Here is a 6,987-nt window from a genome sequence, read left to right as displayed (position 1 = left end):
TCACTACCAGAAGTGCCATGTATCAGTAATGCCAAGAATGGAAATCCTCTGAATGGTCCTACCAAGTCCAAGCACAATCTTTGTGTCAGACAAACTTTGGGATGCTCATTTCTTCCAAATATTAGTGTATGTGTTTATGTAGTCAGAGAATCCTCCAGTTTCATCCCCCTTTATACATTTTTAATAGAGTCTATTTCAATATATTACAATATGAAAGTTTTCTCTTTGCCTACTTTTTAACCTATAGCCTACAACCTAGCACAAGCTCAGAACATAGTCAAAAATAAATGTTGAATGCATGAATGACTTTGGGCCAGTCTCTAAGCCTCTATATACTGTAATCTCCTCATTAGTAAGCATACATGTCAAAATGCTTAGCAATTTGGGGTAATGAAATGCATTAACTTGGGAATAGAAAGGAATCAGTTCGCGTCCCAGATCCACAATTTATCATCTTGTAGAAACTTCAAAATTAACTTTTAAATTAATGCATTCTTTCATTCATTAATTTAACTCTGGCATGGACTGCCCTAGACAGTGGAAACACATAAGTGGAAAAAATGTTTTCTAGTAGCTCATAGTTTAATGTAAGAGACAGTGTAAGAGACAGTGCATGATAAACACTCTAAGTCTATTTCTTTACCTTCAGGTGGGTTAGTAATGCCTGCTTCCCAGATTTGTATGGACTCAGTGCGTAGGAATCCATGCCTACTCAGCCTTAAAATATTCAAAAAAGCACTTTTGAAATGTTAAAATGATTTGCTAAATTATTTTAACATCTTTTTTTGAAATGTGAAAATTGTCTGAATCACTATTTTCTCATAAAACAGAGCTAGTACCATGCTTATTGCATAAGAGAGAGGCTAATTCATTATATGCAAAGGTTACCTGTGTTAGGAGTCCCAAATATCCACTCAGTGAGTCACTATGAGGATTCATAAGTCATATCCGTGGCTATTGGCTATTTGAATCGGAACAACTCCATCCTGAATAGGAACTGGGTAAAAATAAGACTGAAACCTACTGGCTTCATTCCCAGATGGTTAGGGCATTTGAAGTCACTGGATAAGATAGGAGGTTGGCACAAGATACATATCATAAAGAATTTGCTCCTCAAACAGTTTGCAGTAAAGAAGCCAGCTAAAACCTACAAAACCAAGATGGCGATGAGAATGACCTCTGGTCTTCCTCACTGCTACACTCCCACCAGTGCCATGACAGTTTACAAATGCCATGGCAACATCAGGAAGTTACCCTATATGTTCTAAAAAGGGGAGGCATACATAATCCACCTCTTGTTTAGCATGTAATCAAGAAATAACCATAAAAATGGGCAACCGGCAGCCCTTGGGGGCTGCTGTCTGTAGAGTAGCCGTTCTTTCATTTCTCTACTTTCTTAATGAATTTGCTTTCACTTTACTCTGTGGACTTGCCCTGAATTCTTTCTTGGGCGAGATCCAAGAACCCTCTCTTGGGGTCTGGATTGGGACCCCTTTCCAGTAGCACTATGACTTATTACATGGCTATGATTTATTACGTGGTTACAATGTATTCTTATGTGGCAGGAGGACATAAAACAAAATCAGTAAAGGAAAAAGGCATATGGGGCGAAGTTCAGAGGAAACAGTTAAGCACAGAATTCCAGTGACTCTCTCTGAGTGGAGTCACATAGGACTCACTTAATTCTACCAGCAACGAGTTGTTACAACACCTTGAAATGTTGTTCCTGATAAAAGCTCATTAGCGACAAAGTGCCCAAAGTTGTTTTTGGGGACTGGTCATGTAGGCACTCTCTGTCCAAGATTTCAGACTCCCAGAAGGAAATCAGGTGTTCAGTATCAATTATATTTTTTAATACAAACATATTTTTTATACACAGCAAATTACTCTTATCAGACAGCAAATAAAGTGAATTCTCCTGAAATCCAGGTTCCCAGATGCCAGACAAAGGTCGATCTTGCAAGCAGATCTATCTGTTTAGCTGTTTCAGGCCTGCTCTGTTAATGCTTTTCTACACAATGCCTAAGGGTATTTGATTGAAAAAGACACCTGGCCTTTTGGGGTCTTTGCAATGCTTGCTAAAGGAAAGTTTGACAAGTGGGAGGTGCAGGAATAGGATGCAACTCTTTATCCCCTCCCCTTCTCTGGGCAAAAACAGATGAAAGATTCGACAATAGATTTAACTATGTCATCTGCTTGCCTGCCTTTCTGATTTTGCTGCTTATCACAGTATTCATCAGAGAGAGAACAGAGGTGATTTTAAAACTCCAGAACATTGCAAGGCAATTTCAGCTGCATTCCTGAAAAGTGCTGTTTGTGTTGTATTTCTGTGCTCTGCATGTACTGGGGCTTGCAATTTAAAATCAACCACTGCAGAACTCTTTGGTAAAGTGAGAAATCGATTTATAAGGTTCACTTCTTAAGTCATTCATCCTGCAAGTTCAGAATTTAATGTTTTGAGATTCTTTAAAGTAAGGCACACTTGTGGGGTACTGGAACTTTTTACAGCTGAGTTTCCACAAGTCACTCCAACATACTGAACTGCCTGGACATTACTGAATTTAGAAAAGCTTCTCCTGGATTTCTTGTTACCATATGGTATTTGTGCTTTCAACTTAGTTTCTCTTGCTCAAATATTTAGCATTTGAACACTGGATAGAACTGCACAGTCAAAAATAAATTTTTGCACCTCTCTAAACGAAGCAAGAAATCATAAAATCCACAATTAGTATCATGAAATCTCATCGTAGTTTTGTTTTGTTTTGTTTCTGTTTTTTTGAGATAGAGTCTCAAGTCATGTTCTGTCACCCAGGCTGGAGTGCAGGTGTGATCTTGGCTCACTGCAACCTCCGCCTCCTGAGTTCAAGTGATTCTTCCTACTTAGCCTCCCAAGTAGCTAAAACTACAGGTGCACACCACCACACCTGGCTAATTTTTGTATTTTTAGTAGAGACAGGGTTTCATCATATGGGCCAGGCTGGTCTCGAGCTCTTGACCTTGTGATCTGCCAGCCTTGGCCTCCCAAAGTCCTGGGATTACAGGCATAAGTCACCGCGCCTTGCCCTTTTTGAAGTTTTCTGAAGATATTCTTGCTGGTTTTATTTTAGGAATGTGGCTAAATGGCCCTTATCGGTGAAAGTCAGTTATTATTTTAGGGAGTGGCAAAAGAAAAGGAAGTGTGTGGGAATAAAATATTTAAATTGCTGTTTTCTTTGCAGCTACAATAGTGCATGCAGCTGCCAGGACTACAATATTTAGAAAATTCAAGGATATTTATCTCTACCTTAAAATATTTTGAAGACCATAATGGTTTACATTTGTAGTTCTTTGAAATGTGATAATAGTTGATCAAAAGTAAAAAGATATTTTCTTGATTCAACATTAATTCTTTCATGGAGTAACTTTACCACCCTAACAAAAATTAAAAAAAAAAAGGCAAAAAATATTTTTTCTTGCTAGGATTTTAAATTCTGGAGGAAGATTTGAGACTGAATTCTAACTATTTGTATTTAGTATGTGTTACAGTTTAAATTAAAATATGTGTGGGGTTTAGTCATAATGTCCTTATACCATTTATGTTGTATACAACTGAATAGTAACACTGTCATCATAAATGCTACATTTATCTAGATTTTTAAAAGTGTATTTTTAGAGCTAGACAACAATGTAACAACATCTATCCAAACTATTTTTGTCTAAGCACTGTTATATTAAAATGCCTATTGTTTCTAGGGCTTGTTAATCTTGAAGACATAATTTATTTCTAGGGGACTAATTTATTCAATTCTAGGAGGAGTGGTAGGAAATAATAGAATAAAAGCAAATTACTTTATGGATATGTGTCTGTGTGTGAAATTGGACACAAATAACAATTAGAGGCATAAAAGTGTTCAAATAAATGCCTTTTTTTCAGAGTATGAAAAATATATGGAATTTTAAATGTCATCTATAAAACCACATATAATTTTCTATAAATTATATTATCCTTATTGGGACTATTCATTGATCATCTAAACAGGCTAATACAAATTTTCTAAGATAGTTTCTTTTTTTTTGTATTTTATTCTTCCTATCCTACCTTGATTTACCAAAATATGAAACTAGAAATCAATAACATGGGGAATCTTGGAAAATCCACAAATACATGAAAATTAAACCACATGCTCCTAAATGACCAATAAGTTAAAGAAAAACTCAAAAGGGAAGTTAAAAAATATTTTGAAACAAATGACAACACAACATATCAAAACCTATGGGATGCAGCAAAAACAGTTCCAGGAGAAAAGTTTATAACAATAAATGCCTACATTAAAAAAGAAGGTAGATTCCAAACAGCCCAACAATATGTCTCAAGAAACTAAAAAAAAGAAGAGCAAACTAAACCCAAAGTTAGTGGAAAAAAGAAAATAATAAAGACAAGAACAAAATAAAAGGGAGCAGAAAAACCATTTAAAAATAGTAAAACCAAGAATTAGTTGTATGGATAGGCAAACAAAATTCACAAACTCCTAACTACCTAAGGAAAAAGACTCAAATAAATAAAATCAGAAATAAAAGTAGAAATACTGCAATGGAAACTTCAGAAATAAAAATGATTATAAAGGGATATTATAAACAATTATGTGCAATATTTAATCAGGAAGAAATAGAAAGCTTGAACAGACCAATAAAAATTAAGAGATTTAAATATGAATTTAAAACCTTGCAACAAATAAAAGCCCAGGACTAGATGGCTTCATGAATGAATTCTACTAAACATTCAAAGATGAAGTATTACCAATATTTAAATTCTCCCAACAAATAGAAGTAGAAGAAATACCTGCAAACACATTTTACAAGGCAAGCATCACCTTGATACCTAAGCCAATGATACCACAAAAAAGAAAACTATAGGCCATTATCTCTGATGAACATTTATGGAAAAATTCTCAATAAAATATTAACAAACAAAATTCAATATCACATCAAAAAGATTATACATTATGACCAAGTAGGAATTATCCCTAGCATGCAAGGCTGGTTTAATATACACAAATGAAACAATGTGACACATCACATTAACAGGATGAAAGATTAAAAACGCATGATTGTCTCAATCGACACAGAAAAAGCATTTGACAAAGTTCAACATCCTTTCCTGATAAAAACTCTTAACAGTTTATGTATAGAAAGAAAGTTTCTTAACATAATATAATAAAGGCGATCTATGAAAAATCCGCAGCTAACATCATAATCAATGGGAAACAATTGATTAAAAGCTTTTTCATTAAGATCCAGTGCAAAGAAGGAATGACCACTTTTGCTACTTCTGTTCCACATAATATTGGAAGTACTAGCAAGAGCAATCAGACCAGAGAAAGAAATAAAAAGCATATAAGTCAGAAAGAAGAACAAGTGAAATTATCTCAATTTGCAGATGATATAATCCCTTATGTAGAAATCCCTAGAGATTCCACAAAAAACTGACAGAATAAATTAATTCAGTAAACTTGAAGGATACAAAAATTAAAATACAAAAATCAGTAGCATTTTTATACACTAATAACAACATATCTGAAAAAGACATTTTTAAAAATACCAGTTATGAAAGCATGAAAAATAGTTAGAAATAAATTTAACCAAAAATGTGAAAGATTCGTACACCGATAACTATGAACCATTGATGAAAAAGTTGAAGGCGACACAAATAAATGGAATGATATCCTGTGTTCATAAAAAAATTTAATAATGTTAAAATATCTGTACTACCCAAAGCAATATACACATTCAACACAATTTCTATCAAAATTTCAAGGATATTCTTCACAGAAATAGAAAAAAAATTCTTGAAATTCATATGGAACCATAGACACATAAAAACAGAATAGGCAAAGAAACAATTAGAAAGCAAAACAAAGCTTGAGGCATCATACTTCCTAAATTAAAATTATATTGCAAAGTTAATCAGAATTGTATACAAATGGCATGAAAACAAAAATGTGGACCAATGGAACAGAATATGGAGAGCCAGAAACTGTTAACTAATTTTCAACAAGGGTACCACGAGGACACCCTGAAGTAAAGATAGTTTCTTCAATAAATGATTCTGGGAAAATTGTATTACAACATGCAGAAGAATGAAATTGGACCCTTAGCTTGCACCATTACAAAAATGGACTCAAAATAGATAGGAGACCTAAACGTAAGATGTGAAACCATAAAACTCCTAGAGAAGAACATAGGGAGAAAATTCTTTGATATTGGCCTTGGAGATGATTTTTGGATATTACACCCAAAGCTTAGGCTACATAATCAAAAATAAATAAATGGGACTACATCAAACTAAAAAGTGTCTGCACAGTAAAGCAAACAATCAACAAAATAAAAAGGCAACGTATAGACTGGGAAATATATTTTCACACAGCATATCTCATATGAGGCTAATATTCAACATTTGTGAAGAACACTTACAAATCAGTAACAGAAACAACAAACAGCTCAATTAAAAACAGGCAAGGGACCTGAACATACCTTTCTCCAAAGAAGAAATAAAAATGGCTAACAGGAGATGAAAAGGTATACAACATCATTCATCATTAGGGAAACACAAATGAAAATAACCGTGAAATACCACCCTACATCCATTAGGATGGCTATTATAAAAAAAAAAAAAGGCAAGAGGTTACTGCTGGTGAGGGTGTAGGGAAAAGGGAAATATAATACACCGTTGGTAGGAATGTAGACTTGTGTAGTCATTATGGAAAACTGTGTTGAGGTTTCCTAAAGAAATTAAAAATAGACCAGTAATGATCCAACAATACCTTTTTTGGGGATTGACTCAGCAATTTGTCTATTGAGTATGTAACCAAAGGTGATAAAAAACCTTGTAAAGACATCTGCGCTCCCATGCTCATTGCATCTATGCACAACAGTCAACATATGGAAACAACCTAAGAGTTGGTTGACAGATGAATGTATAAAGAAAATGTGGTACACACACACACACAC

At 34.3% G+C, this 6,987-nt stretch overlaps 1 protein-coding gene across 2 annotated transcripts in view; it reads right to left on the bottom strand.

The window, feature by feature from the left end:
• The window catches only part of KCNIP4 (Kv channel interacting protein 4), a 611,550-nt gene that overhangs the window by 217,454 nt on the left and 387,109 nt on the right, over positions 1-6,987 (bottom strand). The window lies entirely within an intron of this gene.

The sequence above is a fragment of the Mandrillus leucophaeus genome, unplaced genomic scaffold, assembly GCF_000951045.1.
Source record: "Mandrillus leucophaeus isolate KB7577 unplaced genomic scaffold, Mleu.le_1.0 Scaffold449, whole genome shotgun sequence".
NCBI classification, from domain to species: Eukaryota; Metazoa; Chordata; class Mammalia; order Primates; family Cercopithecidae; genus Mandrillus; species Mandrillus leucophaeus.
The sequence above is the reverse complement of the archived record's forward strand: the minus strand, read 5'-3'. Positions and strand labels throughout refer to the sequence as shown.